The sequence below is a fragment of the Ambystoma mexicanum genome, chromosome 7q, assembly GCF_040938575.1.
Source record: "Ambystoma mexicanum isolate Mex_15411 chromosome 7q, UKY_AmexF1_1, whole genome shotgun sequence".
Lineage (NCBI taxonomy): Eukaryota > Metazoa > Chordata > Amphibia > Caudata > Ambystomatidae > Ambystoma > Ambystoma mexicanum.
The window spans coordinates 886,974,977-886,996,939 of record NC_090941.1 but is presented as its reverse complement, the minus strand read 5'-3'; the positions used below and the strand labels follow the sequence as shown (position 1 = coordinate 886,996,939).

At 44.8% G+C, this 21,963-nt stretch overlaps 1 protein-coding gene and 1 pseudogene across 6 annotated transcripts in view; one reads left to right on the top strand and one right to left on the bottom strand.

Annotated features, from left to right (window-relative positions):
* GRM5 (glutamate metabotropic receptor 5) overlaps positions 1-21,963 on the bottom strand; it is a 1,801,008-nt gene that overhangs the window by 812,047 nt on the left and 966,998 nt on the right. The gene's annotated exons all lie outside the window — the stretch shown is intronic.
* Positions 7,843-7,909, top strand: LOC138528994 (U6 spliceosomal RNA; annotated as a pseudogene).

Below are 21,963 nucleotides of genomic sequence, written 5' to 3'. Positions count from 1 at the left end.
TAGGAGGCAGTTCTACTTAGATTAAAATAGATTGAATTATATTATTTTAACTAAGAGATTGGTTCTGCACAGTTTGCTAGGTACTCACACTATATTCTTGAATTAGAATGGGCCTCGCCACGGATCTGGTCAGGTTTTCTTCACTCGCCCCGGACGGTCCCTGCGCACAGCGTCTGGGTCAGCTCTACTCTGCTGGTCTGGGTCTCTGGTTCTGCTAACAGTGATCTGGGTCAGCTCTGCTCTCTCTCTGGTTCTGGAAATTTGATAGATTTGAAGTCTCTATGTCTGCTCTCTGAAGGTTGAGGGAGGTAAAGTATGGATTTTCCCAGCAGAGCTTCCAGCTGCAAATGGATTTGAAGGTCCCTATCTGTCCTGCCTGTCTGCTTTTATGTGTTTTGAAAATGGGTGTGTGTGCAGCATCACTAGGCTCTACCCCTCTCCACTTGTCATTGGCCACTTCATCCGCTTCCACTTGATTGGGGGAATGAAATGAAGTGTCATCATGATGAGGTCTGTTTATGATACAGAGAACCCACCCCTGTCAACTTTACACACAATCTATATTTGCTCAAAAAACATATTTGCACAGGTACACATTTGTTTAAAATTACATGCACCCTTCACATATCACAGGAGGTATACCCTGTCCAAATCTGCTCTTCCTGGGGGCTTGCATTCAGAAATGGCAATATTTTGCACTTTTTAACTGGTTTGCAATACCGGACATTACCCCAAATTTACACACATGTGCGCAAGGAGTATGGACATTAGTTGATGAAGTGTCAGATTTTTCACATGCACACATTTTGAGTAATATCCTCTTTTCCGCTAAAACCCCCCTGAACATACCACCGGGTCCTAACACATCTTAAAATGTGGGCAGAAAAATCACAAGAATTATGGTATCATTTAAATAATTTTCACAAGTCCGCTCTATGAGTTATTCAACTTTTTCTAAAACCATATTCTGGCTGGCAGGGGTGTGTCTTTTCAGGTCACATGGTACAGAAACCAGTCTTTCCAGTTTCTGCCGAGCTCAGAGACCCTGCCCGTCCCAGCTTCTGTCAAGAGGAAGCTGTTTTACGACATCTGCAATAAACCATCTGCCTGGGTGAAGGGGGTTGCATTGTTCAGAGCTCCTGTATTCTGTGGGGGCTCCCCTTAATTCAATTATCAGAGAGATGGCATATCCTTAGTGTGGCCAGCAAAAGGCAGATAGGCCTGGGAACACAGCTGTGACTCAAGTTTCACTCCTGATGGGGGGTAGTTGCCAGGCAAAATTGGAATCTCTTTAAGCCAGTTTTTAGCTACATGTCATTTCTGTTCCCCAGTTTAAGTCAAGACATTTTTTTACATATGCAGCTAGGATGCTGATTCTAAGTTTAAAACTATGACATTTAAACAATTGCAACCTATGTGACACTCAAAAGTAGGTCACTCATTTCTTTTAAACATTTAGATTTTTAGTGTCTTTCAGTCCAAATTTACTTAAACTGCTGAAATCCACAGCTCAGCCAGTCTTGTTATAAACCTTCAAGTCACTTCAGGATATAACTTTACATTGGATCCACCTCTCAGTAGGTCTTTCTTTGGCATGTTTTGGGTTCATTTATTCAGTTTTACACAAAAAAAGTAAAATCTGGTGTTGTTTTAAAATGCCGGCTTTTGGATAGTGGTGAGTACTGGTACTGCACCCCTTTTTGGGATTTAAGAAAATGAATTCCCAACAGTTATGGGTTTGCTTTTGGCAATCAGCATTGCCATTCCCAATGGTTTCAGACTACTGTGTGGGTAGTCCACTGGTGGTTTTAGGCAGAGTCCTTCTGTGCCCATAACATCGGCAAAAATGAGTGGCAGCCTATTCTTCATGCATTTCCCTGTGCATTTTCTGGGAAGCTCTGGCCATCATGATGTTTTCCATGTCAGTACTGCACAGTTTTGAGGTAGGGCTTCGATGCGTGGATAAAAACATCCCACAGACCATGCCTGCTAAAGTGTGACTGTGCTCCACCCTTGGCGCCCCAACGGCTCAGAATGATAGTTGCACACTACGCTTGTGCTCATAACCTTTCCAATACTCAGTGGATGGAAGAGAAGGAGACTGCAAACCTTATTTAATAGTTCTGCTTGACGAGCTGCTTTGCTCTCAAACGGTTTCAATTTCCCCCTCACAAATGTACCCACTGACTCGTTTCTTAACTTCTTTTTCCTAAAACACTGCTTCCGATTCATTGACTTTTGACCTTCTCCTTTTAGTTCCTTGTCTCCAGAGCCTCAGCTTCTTTATCTTTGATGTTGTAGCTTCTGCTGCTGGATCCTCAACTCTTAAGGCTCATGCTCCTACCTTTGGTATCCCCTGTGCAGCTTCTGGTGGCAATAGTACCTGTCTCCTACTCTTCAGCTACACGGACTCCTGCTTTCTGGATACAATGTTGATGGGGCGTCCCCATGCCACAGGCATTTCTTCTACCAGTCCCAGCCAATTTTGCTTCAGGGCGATTACCTTACTTCCTGAGGATTCCAACTTCCTTCACGGATGCAAAGCGTCGAACATTGACTCAGCAAGGGCTTCCTATGCTCCCTAGGAACATAGGTATTCAATCAAAGGCTCACACTTCTGGTGAGTGGTAGTACTGACAAGTCACTATTTAAAACCCTAAAGCACCTATTTCCTGTTATGTTATGTTATGTTATGTTATGTTAGTGTTATTTCAACCAAGCTCTGCCTCCATTTGCATGTTCCCCAGGAGCTCTGGCTGATCTGAGGGGTGGGTGGGAGAGGCTTGTGTGGACAGAGGGGACAATGTGAGATAGCTTTGCTGTGTTGATGCATCCAGACCGGAAGTACCCTGAACCCTATAGTGCATGGCAATATGAAATAAAATGGGGACTAAGAAAGATTAGAAAAGGTGATGGCAGCACTTTCTTTAAGGAAGCAACAGTGTGCAAAACCACCAGGAAAACGCTCAGCTGAAACACCTAGAGCAGTAGTGTGTGGAATCCAGAGAGCAGAATCATGGACCCGATATGTGAAAAAGAGAGCATCATTGTGAGCAAACAAGCATCGTGTATCAGTGTAATTGGGCACAATTCATATATCAGTCATCTTTCCTGGACTGGTAATTTAAGTGCATTCTCTTTACCTTTAACATAGGGCCCTGCGCGACAGTTCCCAAGTCGCTGATCCCTGCATATCAAAGTTCATTCGCACCTCATTGTTGAGAAAAAATAATTAGACTCATGATGTCACATTAGTCTAAGCACTCACCCACACAGGATAGACTCATGAAGCTAAACATCTGCTTCCATTATGCAGACTGCAGCTCTGCATCTAGCCATACTGTATACACGTTCACAGCCCATGCTATCATGTATGCTTGCATAGAAAGATGTTTGCAGTTCTGACAAAAGAGCAGGCGTTTCTGCAGGTGTTTCCTGCAGCTGAGAATCCCACTGGCTGACAGCAATCGGTTGCTCTAGTTTCTGTGTAAATAAAGGCGCAGATTCCCTGACGCTGCTTCAGAGCAAGTGGATGCACATAATATGGTGTTCGCTTGCTCAATACTTTTATTCCTCACAAGCTGTCAGGCAGTCTGTGCCAGCAGATGGCAGAAGGCACAGCAGGTAAGACTAATGCTGTAGCAGGGTGACAGCAATCCTGCTGCCATTCCACGTATGGGACACATGGACCTGAAGGTTTTCAGTGCAGGTGTTTTCTTGAATGAATGCATGAATGAAGGCATCACAGGTTTGGTAACAGCATAGCATGACTACGCATGATCAGGGCACATTGCTTAAAGGGTATCTTTGCTTGCTCGACAGTAATTACTATGTGGTTATTTACTATGAAGTAATGACTTTCAAATTATTTTGAAAAATATGTGTATTATGGGTTAAGGGGAAAGAAAGGGGTGGGGAGGGTTTTAGTATGCGTAGTATGAAGGGGAAGGGAGGGCATGGGGGACCCCTCCAAAATAAAATAAAAAATACAACATTCAAAGTAACATTTTGAAGTAATCACTTCATAGTAAATTACAAGGAGGAATTACTATTGATGAAATGACATGTAACCTTACAGAAAGCGACCGTGATCAACTGATGATGCTGTGCTTTTGATGTTGACATTTTTCAAAACCTTCAGCAAGATAAGCCACAACAGGTACGATCCAGAATAGACAAACGCTGATCAAGTAGTGATTCTGACCATTCGATATTATACACTATTGAAAAGATCAACTTGTTGAATACAGCCGCTACAGCATCATTTTTAACATTTGCAAACCTTTGAAAAAAATCCACATTTTCTCATGTTAGGCCTCCATTTCAGAATACTGGTACCAATTATTGCTTTAATATTATGTGTACAACAGTGCAAGGGTGACATTTTGCCTCACGATTTGTGCCTGTCTTTCAACTAGAATCCCCCTTGGATTTTCACTAGTATAATCTAAAAGTGAATTGGGCAAATTCACCTTGAATCACTTAAAATGCATTTCATGTGTAGTACTTCCTTCATCGTCATCATACGCGTGCGTGAGTGTAAGGCCTGGTGTCTGTCAAACTGTGGTTCACTGGAGCTTTCCGCACAAGCTTCTCTTCTGCTGATATCATATGGCCTTACTTAAGGGCATGTCCACGCCAATGGTGCACCCTCACACTGTTGTACAGAATATCATGAGATATCATTAGGGCTATATCTGCAGCAGCGTGTGGGATGCAGAGTTAAAGTCTTTACAGGTTTCCATATGTCAGGTGCTTGTAACCAGCTTGGAGTTGCCTAACAGGGAATTCAAAAGTGTTTCCTGCATGGACATGGCTCCCTCACCTCCCATGACTTTGTAAGTGTTTGACTGGACTATACATGGACGGTTAGTTCATGCAGTTTCTTGACCTTCCTCCTTAGCCTTTGGGGGTGCCTGCGGCTCAACTGGGTGCAAGGCACCTCCTGGATGGAAACAGTGCCGCAGATGATTTCCGTTCACTAAAGTGTTGAGCTAGAGAAGAGCAGAGTGCAGGACCATGGCTCCTTTGACCGGCTATGGCGGTGATAGAGCCACTAGGCACTAGTGTGTTGGGCATCCCGCTGGATTCCCTGAACCTTGTTGCAGTGGGAGACTTAAGATTTATACATTATGATGTTGTGCCATAAGGTTGTACAAAAAATGTTCTTATATTAGATGATAGGTGCCCAGGGATGGTTTTCAGCATTAATGATGGATTTCAGGGCAGGGACGTCATTTCACCAAAATGCCAGGGGTAGCAGAAGTGACATCACAGTGCCACGCCCCCAAGAGTGACATCACAGGACGTGATGTCATGTGACCACGCCCCCACTCATCACAGGAAGTGATGTCATTTGACCATGCCCCACAGGAAGTGATGTCATTTGATCACACCCCCACTCAACATCAAAGGAAGTAGTGTCATTTGACCACGTCCCACAGGAAGTGATGTCATTAGACCACACCCCCACATGATTCACAGGAAGTGGCCCCATAAAGCATTATCCCTCAGTACACTAAGAAAAATATAGTTACGATATCTGTGTGTATAGATCCATACTGTCAAATTACTGTGAATGCAAGCAGACGCCTAAGGCCAAATGACATATTGTTTAGCACTTATGCTTAAGCTCTTTTTTATAGAACAAATATTCATACAATATCACCCAACCTGTGTTGGTACTCATTTATTGATCTCAGAAGGATGAAAGGCTGAGATGGCCTTGCTGGGATTCCAACCTGCAGTTCACACACACATTGCAGCAGCGAGCACTCAACCCACTGAGCTATCATATCGGCTATAACAAAATGAGCATTTATTCTGTAGTGGATACCATTAAACTGGTAGCTGAGATTTAACAGTAGACCAGTTAAGTTAATCTGCAGGTCTGGTGCAAAATAGTGAAAGCAGCGCACTCACCGGACATACCATACTCTGAGCACTTGTTACCTCATACATGCAAACATCCCGAACAGCATACCAGGGAGATGGGAAAGATAGAAACATTAAAACAAAGCATTCATTGTGGCACAATGAAGTCAATGGTCACTTGATGTGCTACGGAAGAGGCACACTGCTGTTGACGAGTAACCTCTCTAAAACATAGCAGGAGAACACTCAAGTGCACCTGTATGTGCAGCAGCCAACCCTCTCATTGTGTAATCATGCACACGAGAGCAATGTAATTACATTTCTGTGCCTTGAAGCTATAGAAATAAATGTGACAAAGCAGGTACACATGCATATGCTTGCACCTTGCCTGTCCAGTAGGATGAGCGTTTCAAATTAGAAATGGAAATTATCGACTAAAAACGAGAGAAGCCGAGCGGAAGATGAGCGCAACAGAAGATATGTTAAGCTAGAGATCCTTCTGGCGGCTGCCATGTTGGCTCCGATGGGGGATTCATGAGAACAATGCATCAACAGATCAGTTCCTTCAGTCCTCTATGTTCTCTTTATGAAGAATTACCTTTAGTGGCATAGTTATTTTGGGATTTGGCACGGGAAATGTATGTGTGCACCCCTTTTATCATACGACTATCATGGCTTAGTTGTACATATGATTTTTAATGTGTGTTCTTTTTTTCACACAAAATCGCTTCAGTGAGCTAATGTTGACACTTAAACACCTTTTATTAATTCACCCGCATCCAGAATAGTAGATTACAACTATTAAGTTATTGAATGGCTGAGATGGGTAATGCAACTACGAGCAGAGGAGCCCAGGACATGGTGCAGGGTCCACAATGAATCACAACAAAAGGAGCAGCTCCAGGCCCACGAGCCGCTCCTTTTGTTGCAATCATTGCATTTGCAACAACTGGCGCCACGCTGGCGCTACAACATCAGTGGATGGGTCCAGGGCCAAGGGCACTGCCAGGTCAGCACGCCCACGTGATTCATTCATCAAAGAAAGGTAACACTTTCGTTTTACCTTTCTTTAATGAATGTATTTGCTGTGTGTCGTGAGGCATGAGCTGGCTGCTGAGCGGGCTGCAGCCCGCAGGCAAGCCTGCCAGACCTGAGCACACCGGCCCACTTATAGCAGATGGCGGCACTGGCCCCAGGGGGCCTTGGATTCTGCCTACAGGCCAGTACGGCCTTGCCTCAAACTGAACATGCCCCCACCCAAGCAAACCCTCACAGGCACCCTGTCTTTTCTCTGGCTTGTGGTGGGAACATTGTAATGCGTTCAGGCCCACAGCACCCAGGTATTATGAAGGGAGGTGCCACTTTGCACGCAGCCTGGCTCATGATCCGTTTCACCTGCATTATACCAACTCCACCTATGGGAGAAGAGGATGTCCCATTTATTTTAATAACTAAAGACCACTGCCGCCCCTGACACTTCTAATCGTTTAAGTGGCTTTTCACCTCAATACAAGTGACTGGGCAACTACCCCCTGCCAACATCTTGAAAAGCGTCTTAGGCATGTTGGACTATAGACCGTAGTGTCTAAGCAGTATTGCGCACTTTACAAGCATTCTAACATTGTAATGTGTCAAGCCCTTAAACGTTGTACGTTAGGGTATTACATGGCGCTTGCCCGCTTTTAGGTTCCCGAAGTACTATGCATACTTGGTCATGTTTACAGTAGTTTCCATGCTCTTCGTAATGCCATCTTAACACCCGTAAATTAATATGTGACGTGCAGTACCACATGGATATTTTTGTATTATAACGTTCACGTCACTAATGGCACTCGTTCCACCCTAAACTACCTGTGCGATACTGGTTTCCTGCTTTGTGCGTAGATTTGAATAAGAAAGCGAACACAAAAATGAGTTATTTCGAATTGCATTTAAAACCGGATCCACCAGAAAGCAGAGACTCCACTCCAGAAGATTAGCATGGCCCTGACTGCGCAAGGATGACACGCAAATTTGTGAAACGTTCCATATTTTTGGACACATGCACGGACAGAAATGCCCTTTGCTCTGCCTCTGACAGTATCACTGCTGTTTAAAGCATGTCGCGAGGGCACGGCACCAGTGCTGACCACGTCGCAGACATCCCGCCGGAGAAGCAGCAGGCAGCCAGGCTGGGTAAGCGAAACCTGGCTGCCTACTGCTGCTCCAGCGCATGTGCGACGTGGTTAGCAGTGCCAGTGGCCGTGTTCCCTCGCCTGCGGCATCGCCGCCGGTTCCCTGGCTGCGCTGCTGGCTTTCAATAACAGTGCAGTGCACCCACACACCTGACACCCGCCTCGACCCACCCACCAGTAGTACTACTCACCTTCTTCAGTGGAGTGCTGGATGGACTGGACACAGAGTAGCAGGAGCAGCGAGCATGCGTTGACACATGCAACTACTAAATAAAAATGGAGGACCACAGAAGCGTCGCAGCACGCTGTGGCCACGCCCCCTCCTCATCTGATTGATCGACGGCCAGAGGTCGCAAGAGATTGACAGAGGTCGCTGGCCAATCGGCAGCGGTCGCTCTTGCGACCTCTGGCGACCCCCAAATGACGTCCCTGTTTCAGGGTTCAGCATGCTAGCAACCAATATTTTGCTAGGTCTTGATTGTTTGAGAACATTTGGGATTTTCGATACTTAATGTTCTAACATACAATGGTTTCACTGCATGCGATTCTCTCATGAGATGATTGTGGGAGTCTGAACTCACTTTCTCAGTGTGCAGTGTCTTCATGGCAAATGTTTTATTTAGTTCAATCTGGACGATGGGCCCAGAATCACAGCATGCCATGCTCTCAGGGCAAACTCCTGCAGGCAGCATTTTCAGGACAAATTATTATCTCAATCTCCTCTGAGAACTTGGGCTTAGTAGCACAGCATGCTATGCTTCTTTGAAACATGTTTCTCTCTGTTCATTGTGGGAACTTTGCTCAGTATCCCAACAAGCAGTTTTGTCATGGCACATTACTCTTTCAATTCACTTTTGCGACGTGCGCTTAGAGTCCCTAAGGTTTTTGGAAATGTGTTTATATTATTTAATTTTAAAGCCTGCACTCTGTATCCCAGAATTTAAAACAATAGATCCTCTCAGTTTGCTTTGGGAATTGTACTCAGAAGCATGCAGTGTTTTCCCAGCTACCAAGTGTCTCAGTTTGTTCTAGAACTCTCGACCAGTGCCCTAGCATTCAGTGCTTAACCAGCAAGCGTGTTTCTTCTTTTTTTTGTCATGGATTTTCAGATCCACTCTCTCCCCTTCCCAGTTCCAATCTGTAGATGTATTCTTTGAAACACTTATATGTTTTCTCACCTCCTCTGGGACTGTCGTCTTTTATTTCTATATTTTCACTTTGGTTTCACTTTGGTTGGGCCTCTAGATCCTCATGTCACAGAGTGTCACCTGGAAGAATTTGGTTAGGTGTTAATGACTGACATTCCTTCTTATTTATACGCTTTTTCTGGGCATCACATTTCTTGTTCAGCCGGGGTTACTCTACTCGCCCTCCTGCTCAAATAGGCCTGTGTCATACATTGGTGGGAGCTGATGCTGATGGCCCCATTCCTCAGCCTGCTTCAGTATTCTCCGCTGTTTGCTGCTACTGCTGCACATCACACACACGCAGCCAGGTGATGGAGATGGTGCCTTCTCCACATCTTTTCAAGTGGCAATGCTGCTTTGGGCTGGGTCGGGTACTCCGAAGCCTCCCTCCACTGGTGAAGATTGGTGATTCATCACAACGCATCTTTGGCCTCTGGAAATGGACAGTTGCTGTCGGAACACTCTTTTCTAAAGGCCAGTGATGATTTTTATGGTGATTTTGAAGTCAAACTTTTAGCCATTATAAAATGAATTTCCTTGGAAGGCAGCTGCCCCGAAGAGAACAAGGATGATCATACATGCACTAGCTGGAGGATATCTAAAATAGATTCCACAATGCTTCCCCTGTCCTTCCTCAGTCTTCCTAGGGCAATCAAAGGGAATCACCATGAGATGGCTCTTCAAGATCACTTTGACTCAGTGGCCTGGAGAGATTCTGGTCACACTGCTTTGTCCTCCATCGAAATATCTACCATTGCATCATCCAAATTACACAAATGTTCTGCCTATGCAGACCTCCTCAACATTTATCAGGTCAGGGCTGAGATTGTGACCTTTGCAGTCTGATAAAAAGGGGGGTGAAATGGACAACGGCTCTCCTACATGAAGCGATTAATACAGCTATTAATAAGGACCATTGCACAGTTTCCAGGCCAATAGCCTATCCTCAGATATAATGCAAGTTTATCTCTTTGTACTCAGCTGGCACAACTGAATCCTTTAAAGACACAACCACTGCTGAGCCATGATTACATGCTTTGTGAAGTTTTGCAGGCTACCAACCACTTCCCATTGTAATCTTCTCAATGGAACTCATTTAAGGAATGCTGCATGGAGGATTTATGCTTGACATGTTACAAATACTTCCCAGCCCTATAGGCCTTTCAGATGCACAAGTGCGTGGTGAATGCTCCACTTTATAATCTGACCCACATCAATTCCACTCATTTACACAATACCAGAAGGATACATGCCATCATCATGTATTTGCGGCATCTGGCAAACTCTGACCAGTTTCTACATACCCTGGCAAGGTTCAGGGCGATAGTACCCACTTCTGATTGTGAGTTTAATTGCCACTTTAAACTGTAGAAATATATAGTTTACTGATTTCTTTTTAGATACAGTGACCAATACTATCCACATGCATTTTGAAGATGAAGGCATCTACATTAAAATGTACAAATTCTATTGAGCTTTTATATTGTACTTCATGCCGGAGACCAGCCTCTAAGCTCAGGATCGCGATTCCAACTTGTGCGTTGCCCCCTCAGCTATCCTAATGGACCCAGAAGTTACATTCCTGAAGCCGGTTAAGTTGTGCATGTAATATACACACAGCTGCATACAGACTGCATTTGTCAATTGACACGAAGAACAAAACGAATCGATGAATCATGACAGAATTTTTACGATCATCAAGATGACGATGACGATGATAGGATGGATGAGGACAGAATTCAACACTGTGCATAGTGTCATGGGATGGCTGATCTTACAAAAACATTGAATACTGATGACGATGACTACTGATCGATGCCCTCTACATAGTTAAACCAGGTCGAGCATGGTTGAAAAGTAACACAACGATCAAGAAGCATCATGCACTTACAAATCAATGATTGACAGATAACAACAGTGAATAATATGAACATCAAATGAGGTACAGTACCACTGAAAAAACACCCACGGATAGGACAACAGTGCACTAGATGTCGCTGGTCATCATGATAATGGTGATGTTTACAGAGAGCAACCAGTTTCCGGATCCATCAAAGCAGTGCAGCGAGCGGAGACTGGACATAGACTCACAATGGAGGTGGAACATGAGGATGGTGGGGATGGCAAATATGACTGCTTTTGAACATGGATGATGGTGTTTTACCTAAAAGAAACCAAAAAACAGAAGACCTTTGTGAGTTAGATATCCTCTCTACGCATGAGTTCCGTCTTCCGTTTCAATGTTAAGCCAATGTGTTCCTAGTGACAGCACGTTAGACTGCAGATGACTGCAGAAAGAGACAGAGTTCATTTAAAAAGTATAGAGAAACATTTTGGATTGAGAAACATATACTAATATCCTTCCGAATTCCAAACTAGTTTATGAAAGATTAATCATGCAAATGGAATATTCTGGTTGGAAAATATGTTCTTTTCATATAACAATATCTAAAACCTGCTGTTTTCTTCTTCCATTTAGCTGCATTTTATTTCCACAAAAACATGACATCTGATTCAAAATCTATGATTACTAGTGTAAAGTGGCCAAATTATTATTCTATGACATCCCATCATGCTACCTTATATCACATTACATACTTAGTTTTCAAACTTTGATGAGCTGTATCTGTAGAGATTTAGCACCTGCAGTGTATGCGTGCCATGCAGTTTCTACTTACATTTTGCAAAGTAAAGTAGGATAGTTCTACACCTCATGTAGAGGCTACACTATATTCCAAGCCTCCAGAAATGATTCTGGGATATGTGTGGAAATGTCCCTTGTAGTACATGTATTTATAGCTACAGTTATTGACCCTGGGCAATTCCCTACCACTTCACAGCAATAAAACCAAAGTGTTTATCATAATGAAGGCACGTGGAAATCTAGTTGCACTTGATAAGTAAGTGATAGTGGTGACAAACCTAATTGATATCTTCGGAAATTAGTTTTATGGTAAACCTTTCAAATGTGTCTTTTCATACATACAGGTGATACTAAGCATACAGAGTGATAATGTGCTGCCTTAGTTGCACAATCTCCTGGAAAATGAATGTTCTGAATAACCGGAAGCATGACCTACATTAGTCAATCAGGCTTTAGACCATCGAGAGGAACTGAGCAATACATTTACATGAACCGATGTGCTGTGTTGGATGAAGATCAGATAGAAAAACGAACCCAACTTGTTGTATCGGTGGCGGTGGACAATTGACCATTTGCCTTCAAGTCTGTGAGTTTATGTGAGATTGTCCGGCTCAGCACTGGAAGGGATGTATACACCTCTCTAGAAGAATGGACATCCCTCTAATGCATACTTATGCATTGCATTTAAGAACAAGCCAGTTCTCCTGCCGCCAGACACAGATATATTCAATGTTCGCAAGAGCCAACTCAACCAGATCATCAGTCTCCAAAATCTTCTATTGCAGATGTGTGCAGACAAAGCCCAGTGCTACCCCCAAGATCTGGAGGGAGAAGTTGGTAATCCTCCTGGCAGAACATCAGAAGCATGCATGTATGTGGATGCATGTAAGCTGCTGTGTTTCATCAACTAAAGTACTGCTAATTGGTTACAAATGCAATGCCTTCCTAACTTTTGCAAGGCATCCCACAGTGGGGGGATCCAGCACAACAGTTCATAAAGTGGACATTCTGGGTTTCCTTTTTGCAGCAGACATGTCTGTCACCCCCCAGGTGAGGGCAACACATGTTCGATAGCCAATGGCCATGCTAAGGAGGGTGTTCCTGCTAGTCCAAGCAAACTACTGCTCAATCCAAACTACTGGATTGAGCTATCCAGATCTGTTATCCTGTCACACATTTAGTCCTACGTGTTGCCTCACCCAACACATACATGCAGAAGTTGCACTACCAGAGATATCTCTGAACCAACACAGCAATCTCCACGGAGCGAGGCCGCCACCCTGCCATTCCAGCCGGCTGACTGTGAACATGACGTCAGCCAATGAGTCCCTGTCAACAATGCTCACCAGTCCAAATGCAATGACAACTTCAAAGTGATTCTCGGCTCCTTCTGTATTCTCTCTACCACCTCCAATGATTAGCATCATTGATCATGCAAGACCCAATAAAAAGTGGCTTATAAGATCAACAGCCAGAAATAGTTGGAGATTGTGATCAATAAAACGACCAAATAGAACCTCCCTGCTTGACCTTCTTTCGGTATTCTATTTGTATCCTTATCTATTGAATTTATTTTATTTATAAACGAAATTCTCTTTCTTTTAGAAGGGTTTAGGGTTTCATACATTACGTTTGTGTAAGGTTCTCCTCATGTCAACATCTTTACCCCTTAAACAAATATGCTATACATTGCACTCATTAAATGAATCCTCGGATTTCATGAAGCCATCTACATCACATTGCTTCTAAAATATTCATTTTTCAAGTGGCAATTAGCTTTCTATTCAACTCCAAAGAACACATGTATATTTACATTATTGTATTGGGTCTTATAAAGCATGGCCTCTGCTATTTGCATTGCCCTTAAGCAGGGACGTAATGTCACCAAAAGGCCAGGGGTAGCAGAAGTGACATCACATGACCCTTGACTTCTGATGACATCAACGGAAGTGATGTCATTTGACCCCACCCCAATGTGACATCACAGGAAGCAATGGAACATTACTGTTTACCTCTTGACGAAACAGGAAGTGGTATCATATAGCATTGTTTCTAAGTGCACTATGTTTACAATATTACTGTAATGTGATATACATTTCATACAAGAATGGATCACCATATGTATCGGCAAAAAAAAAAACATGCTATAACTGCAACTTGTGAAAAGCAAAATACATAGTGTGAGATGGATGCTTATTATATTCTAAATGCTTTTTGGAGGATTTTGTCTGCATTGTTAATTTGAGGTGTTTAAGAACAGACTAAATCCACGACTCCCCCCTGCAGTGCACCTGAAATAAACCTTAAATGAGCCTAGCAATTATTGTATGGAAATTGAGAATGACAAATAGCCACATGGCATTGGTCACAGCCCAGGGGCTTCAAATTGTAAAAAAAAAAAAAAAACTTTTTTTTTGGGGGGGTTGCAATGGAGATCACAGGGGTAACAAGAGTGATCACAAGGGTCGCAACTGTCACAAGGGTCGCAACTGCGACCCTTGGCAACCCCTAATTTACGTCCCTGACCTTAAGTGCTTAGGATCTGTAGAGAGGGTGAGCGGGGGGGGGGGTTAGTGGGGGAGCAAAGGAAAGCAAGGTGGATGTTGCAAACATGGCAGTGTGAAGCAGGGCAAAGCAACCATGTTCCATAAGCAGCTTTTTTCTCACTGAGAAACGTATGGTCATATCTATTGAAGGATGGGATCATGGGATAGTTGAGTTGCTAGATATTTGTGGGCACCTGGAAGCATCCTCCCCTTGCTTGAATTACCATCATTGTACCGGGAAATCTGTGTTGGGGAGTTTGCGGTGTGTATGATAAGGAGAGATTGAGTCTGCAGGGGATGAGGGGAATATTTACTTTACAGCTGGGCTAGAGTAGTGTGAATCATAAAATGGGTGCTAGAGATGAAAGGTATCTTCAGCCAGCTATGTCTAGATAGGTCTAGCTAGGCTAGAGTAGTGTGTGCCATGTGATGGGTGCTAGGGACAAAAGGTTTCCACAGTCTGATAGGTCTAGCAAGGCTAGTATAGTGTGAGTCATAAAATGCGTGCTAGAGACAAAAGGTTTCCACAGTCTGATAGGTCTAGCAAGGATAGTATAGTGTGAGTCATAAAATGTGTGCTAGAGACAAAAGGTTTCCACAGTCTGCTAGGTCTAGCTAGGCTAGAGTAGTGTGTGCCATAAGATGAGTGCCAGAGACAAAAGGTCTCCACAGTCTGCTAGGTCTAGCCAGGCTAGATTAGCGTGAGTCATAAAATGAGACCTAGAGACAAAAGGTTTCCACAGTCTGCTAGGTATAGCTAGGCTAGAGTAGTGTGAGTCATTTGATGGGTGCTAGAGACAAAATGTCTCCACAGTCTGCTAGGGCTAGCAAGGCTAGTATAGTGTGAGTCATACGATGGGTGCTAGAGACAAAAGGTTTCCGCAGTCTGCTAGGTCTAGCTAGGCTAGAGTAGTGTGTGCCATAAGATGGGTGCTAGAGACAAAAGGTCTACACAGTCTGCTAGGTCTAGCTAGGCTAGAGTAGTGTGTGCCATAAGATGGGTGCCAGAGACAAAAGGTCTCCACAGTCTGCTAGGTTTAGCCAGGCTCGATTAGTGTGAGTCATGCAATGGGACCTAGAGACAAAAGGTTTCCACAGTCTGCTAGGTCTAGCTAGGCTAGAGTAGTGTGTGCCATAAGATGGGTGCTAGAGACAAAAGGTCTACACAGTCTGCTAGGTCTAGCTAGGCTAGAGTAGTGTGTGCCATAAGATGGGTGCCAGAGACAAAAGGTCTCCACAGTCTGCTAGGTCTAGCCAGGCTCGATTAGTGTGAGTCATACAATGGGACCTAGAGACAAAAGGTTTCCACAGTCTGCTAGGTCTAGCTAGGCTAGCGTAGTGTGAGTCATATGATGAGTGATAGAGACAAAATGTTTCCACAGTCTGCTAGGGCTAGCAAGGCTAGTATAGTGTGAGTCACACGATGGGTACTAGAGACAAAAGGTTTCCGCAGTCTGCTAGGTCTAGCTAGGCTAGAGTAGTGTGTGCCATAAGATGGGTGCTAGAGACAAAAAGTCTCCACAGTCTGCTATGTCTATACAGGCTAGATTAGAGTCATGTGATGGGTGCCAGAGACAAAAGGTTTCCACAGTCTGGTATGTCAGAGGTACATGGCAGTTGGATAGTGTACACAGCGTGTTGGGTCAAAGGTCACATCAGAGGGGTGAAAAGCCAAAGTAGATGATATAGTAAAAGACAAGGATATATATTAAGCCATTTTAAACATGACCAATGGAAGAGGAGGGTTGAGTTTACAACTGTTCTCTCTTCTTTTGCTATTGGTAATCACACCCATTTTCATTACCAGCTATACTCTCGGCGTGCTTATATGGTAAGTAGTAAATGAAGCGCACAGTAATATTGAGACAGGAAGCATTGAAGATCAGACTGTACCTTTACTTCCGGATTCTTCAGTTACAGGTAAGTCAGTTCATCTCATCAGTTTTTAGTTGTAGTAAGGAAGTAGCACCCACTAGACACCCTTTGACCCAGGCTCTCAGGATCACTGACGCGTAGGCCCAGGGATCCAGGCATCATCCCATTCTTGACATTTTACACCCTCTACCACGCAATCATGTGATCATGCGATCATTTAGGATACAACACATCTCCCTTCCTTACACACCAAGACACACACACCAGGGAGGAGAAGATAATATAACAAAGGCGCACAAATGCGCACTGCCGTCTATAACGTTTGAAGCTGAAGATGACACACTATTTCTGGCAGTGGGAATGGAAGAGACAACACATGTTCATGTGAGGTGCCACTGGAACAAAGCCATCTCTTCCATGGGGGGTGGAATGAACAGTGAACTTACCTTCATTCGCCATTTTGGTGTGACCATAGACATGACAAAGATCATTGGCAACATGTACAAAGCTATGGTCCTACATATGCTGAAGAGTCATAGCGGGGGGGGGGGTGATATCAGGGCACTATCTACCTAAAACTTAAACAAGGTGGGCCCTGCCCCATTACTAGAATCTCAGGGTGTTTGGCAAAGAGAAGCATGGTAAGAAGTAAGTAATCCAGGTCTCTTCCTAGGCGAGACCTAAAAGGCGCTGGCATGGAGGAGGGTGTCTGAAATTCAAACATGTATACCTCCTTTTACTCTGCCATTGGGCGTGTAAAATGATTTGTGCACTGTTTTTTAATAGGTATTTGTGGTTCTAGCACCCAGACTATTGGAGGAGGGTGTCTTAAACAAAATATGTGCGTATACCCCTTTTTGCAATCCCAATAGGTACGTGTCAGATGAAATTGTGGAGGATGGTTTCTAAACCAAATTATCTGTGTGCAGGGGAGTTGGTAGGTCTGGAAAAGACCCGGGGCTAAGCTGATGTTGGAACTGTTGGGACTGGGGGCTAGCTAGTCTTTTGGCTGTAGCTCCTGAGATTCTATCCGGGGCTACAACCAAAAGATCAGGGGCTATAGCCCCCTTAGCCACCCCCTAGCAACGCCCCTGTCTGTGTGCACCTCTTTTTCCTATTCGCATGGAGTCTCAACCGAGGAAGGCTGTAGGGTGTGTCTGAAACAAACTATGTGGCACTTTTTAGTACCCCTTCTGAGTCCTGCTATTGGAAAGCTATTGGAAAGTTATTAAACAACAATGTGATATGATATGTTATTTATAGCGCGCTTAATGCCCAGAGGTTTCTAAGCGCGGACCTGGGGATCGAACCTGTGTTGCTCTGTGTTGTCTTGCTTCCAAGGCGAGCACGTTGCTGCTGAGAGATCCTCCCGAGAGGCCTGTGTGTACCTCTTTTAACTACCCCTATGGGGTACCGACGAGCAATAAACTGGGAAGACTGTCCAGGTAGTTGTGCTTGCAATTCTTTTAGAGATCTGTGTCAAAATAATGCGAGTTACTTCCCAGAGTTTGGGTCCTGCTTGCACATTCCATTCTCCTCTGATTCTGAATGTTTGGGACGATAGTGGGCAGTTCCCGGAACTGAGGTCACATACCTTGGTGTGAAAGGGCCGTATTATAGATGCAGATGGGCCCCTAGAGGACAACAAGTTCCAGTGAGGAGGAGCTGGGCCCCCGGCTGTGCCCCGATGTGTGAGCCACAGTGCCTTCAGAGCTACTCAAGACTAATTGCATGAGGACAGGCGGATTCCTTTCACTGAGACACCGCGTTCCTGTGCTTGCGCTACTGAGGCAGACTTCCTTTGCGGGGTAGGGCCAACAACAGCTTCGTGTGCTGTCCTTTGCTCATGGCCTGAGCCTAATTGATATGGTGAGGCCTGTGCTAACATTTTGTATACTGCTCCACACACAATGAGTCCTCTCACTGAAGTCATGACACCTCCAAAGTCAAAGCTATGCTCGCTCTGGCACATTGGTACCTGACAAAGGGAAAAGTTGCCTTTTAATGCGCTGCATGCTGCCATTCTAGCTTTGAAGCAGTATATATAACTCTGTATCTTGTAACCATGTTATTCATACAGTCTTGAATGCCCCGTGGTCTAGCACCAAAGATATGCTTCATGGCGCAGCAGAGAGGGCCACCTCTCTGGCAGATGTTTCCACTAATTGGCTTCGATCTCACACACAGGCAGCTAAGATCAGGTGTAGAGAGGTGTTAGGTCCTTTTTGGTTTTGGCGGTTTGGTGGTGTTAGTGACCTAATCGCTTAACCACTGGCACTGTAAATGTAAACAAAACAGAAAAGGAGAAAGGGGAGTTTGGGAACAGTCTATTGCATTGGCATGGCAACTTGCCAATGCTTGGCTATGAAATGTCCGAAGCACTAGCTGGGCATTGACCCAATCGCTTGCGTCTGCAGGCCTGCTGCTGTTGACGGGGAGCTGTGTGTGCTACCAAAGTATGAGCAAAATGACTGCACTTAACTAGATGCACATTAGATAAATTTTCATTTGTATGCTCCAATGCTTGTTGTCAGATGAACTCCTGTCGGACTATGTTTAAAGTCCGGGAGGAGTGATCTGTTGGCAGACGGAGACTGAGGCAGCCAGGCAGGCCTCTGATTTACGAAGCAGGCAAGCTGAGTTTGTTATTAGAATGCATAGTGTCCTCCTTGCTGGTAATGTCTGAAACGGGTCTATGGCAGTGATTTAATTACCAGAGAGGAATTGGCTTCCTAGAAGTTGGCTGAGTCTGGCACAGAAGACCCGTAGACCTGCAGACAAAAGGCAAAGCTTCAGTCCACTTTTTAAAATGTAAAAATATATTTTTTGTCTTTCTGTAGGACAGTTTTGCTGCCTGTTTCTGACCCTAAATGCCTTCCTCTCTCTAGGCCTTTGGCCACTCTCTGGGTCTTTCTCTATGCCCGTCCCAGCCACTATCCGTGACTGTCTCTCTCTGTCTCTTCCTTTCACAATTTCTCATCATCCTCCCATCTCTGCCCACCACCCCTTTGACTGCTCTGTGGAGCACCAGCTCAGGCTCTGTCTCCTGTCATTTTACATCACACACTGGGGCTGCAGCACAAATTTAAATCATATTTGACACACAAATTGTGACCCAGCAGCAGCAGTCAAAGTTCTGGCAATTTTACTCTTTTCCCTTGACCCCGGCCCTCACGCTTCTGTAATACGTTCCACAGGGTTGCCCCTATGAGGGCAGATGCTGAAACCCTCATACTGTGATTATTTATGAGGCAGGTTTGGGGCACTTGAAAGCTGTGTTTGTGCTGGTAGAGAGATTCCCAGACCCCCCTTTGTTTTGCATAAATTAACTTTGGATTTCACCCTAAGTTAACAGGGCGATCCAGATGTGGTCTGCTTGCTCACTGTTCTTAGAGAGGCAACAGTTTCACCTCACTGATGATGTCCAACAAGGCTGAAACACGTGTATGGGGTTACTGATGGTACTCTTGTTCAGAGGAGAATTGCCTAGCATTTCAGCGCTGGACTGCCTCTGGGCAGGACAAAGGCTGATATGCAGGGAAATGTCTTCTCTGTGAAAGGGACAGTGAGCTAAAGACTTGGTAGAGTCTCTTCCAGGGGTTAATCATCCAAGAACAGGTCATTGGGCTGTGTTTGTGCTGGTAGAGAGATTCCCAGACGCCACTTTGTTTTGCATAATTAACTTTGTGTTTCACCCTAAGTTAACAGGGCAATCCAGACGTGGACCCCTTCCTCACTGTTCTTAGAGAGGCAACAGTTTCACCTCACTGATGATGGCCAACAAGGCTGAAACACGTGTATGGGGTTACTGATAGTACACTTGTTCAGAGGAGAATTGCCTAGCATTTTAGTGCTGGACTGCCCCTGGGCAGGACAAAGGCTGATATGCGGGGACATTTCTTCTCTGTGAAAGGGACAGTGAGCTAAAGACTTGGTAGAGTTTCTCCCAGGGGTTAGTCACCCATGAACAGGTCATTGGGCTGTGTTCGTGCTGGTAGAGAGATTCCCAGACCCCCTTTGTTTTGCATAAATTAACTTTGGGTTTCACCCTAAGTAAACAAGGCGATCCGGACGTGAACCCCTTTGCTCACTGTTCTTAGAGAGGCAACAATTTCACCTCACTGATGATGCCCAGCAAGGCTGTAACACGTGTATGGGGTTACTGATGGTACTCTTGTTCAGAGGCGAATTGCCTAGCATTTTGGTGCTGGACTGCCCCTGGGCAGGACAAAGGCTGATATGCGGGGACATATCTTCTCTGTGAAAGGGACAGTGAGCTAAAGACTTGGTAGAGTCTCTCCCAGGGGTTATAAAGAACAGGTCATTGGGCTGTGTTCATGCTGGTAGAGAGATTCCCAGACCCCCCTTTGTTTTGCATAAATTAACTTTGGGTTTCACCCTAAGTAAACAAGGTGATCCAGACGTGAACCCCTTGCTCACTGTTAGAGAGGCAACAGTTTCACCTCACTGATGATGCCCAGCAAGGCTTTAACATGTGTATGGGGTTACTGATGGTACTCTTGTTCAGAGGAGAATTGCCTAACATTTCGGTGCTGGACTGCCCCTGGGCAGGACAAAGGCTGATATGCAGGGAAACGTCTTTGCTGTGAAAGGGACAGTGAGCTAAAGACTTGGTAGAGTCTCTCCCAGGGGTTATTCACTGAAGAACAGGTCATTGGGCTGTGTTTGTGCTGGTAGAGAGATTCCCAGACCCCCCTTTGTTTTGCATAAATTAACTTTGGGTTTCACCCTAAGTTAACAGGGCGATCCAGACGTGGACCACTTGCTCACTGTTCTTAGAGAGGCAACAGTTTAAACTCACTGATGATGGCCAACAAGGCTGAAACACGTGTATGGGGTTACTGATGGTACACTTGTTCAGAGGAGAATTGCTTAGCATTTTAGTGCTGGACTGCTCCTGGGCAGGACAAAGGCTGATATGCGGGGACATATCTTCTCTGTGAAAGCGACAGTGAGCTAAAGATTTGGTAGAGTCTCTCCCAGGTATTATAAAGAACAGGTCATTGGGCTGTGTTCATGCTGGTAGAGAGATTCCCAGACCCCCCTTTGTTTTGCATACATTAACTTTGGGTTTCACCCTAAGTAAGCAAGGTGATCCAGACGTGAACCCCTTGCTCACTGTTCTTAGAGAGGCAACAGTTTCACCTCACTGATGATGCCCAGCAAGGCTGTAACATGTGTATGGGGTTACTGATGGTACTCTTGTTCAGAGGCGAATTGCCTAGCATTTCGGTGCTGGACTGCCACTGGGCAGGACAAAGGCTGATATGCGGGGAAACTTATTCGCTGTGAAAGGGACAGTGAGCTGAAGACTTGGTAGAGTCTCTCCCAGGGGTTATTCATTGAAGAACAGGTCATTGGGCTGTGTTCGTGCTGGTAGAGAGATTCCCAGACCCCCCTTTGTTTTGCATAAATTAACTTTGGGTTTCACCCTAAGTTAACAGGGCGATCCAGACCTGGACCACTTGCTCACTGTTCTTACAGAGGCAACAGTTTAAACTCACTGATGATGCCCAACAAGGCTGTAACACGTGTATGGGGTAACTGATGGTACTCTTGTTAAGAGGAAAATTGCCTAGCATTTCGGTGCTGGACTGCCTCTGGGCAGGACAAAGGCTGATATGCAGGGAAATGTCTTCTCT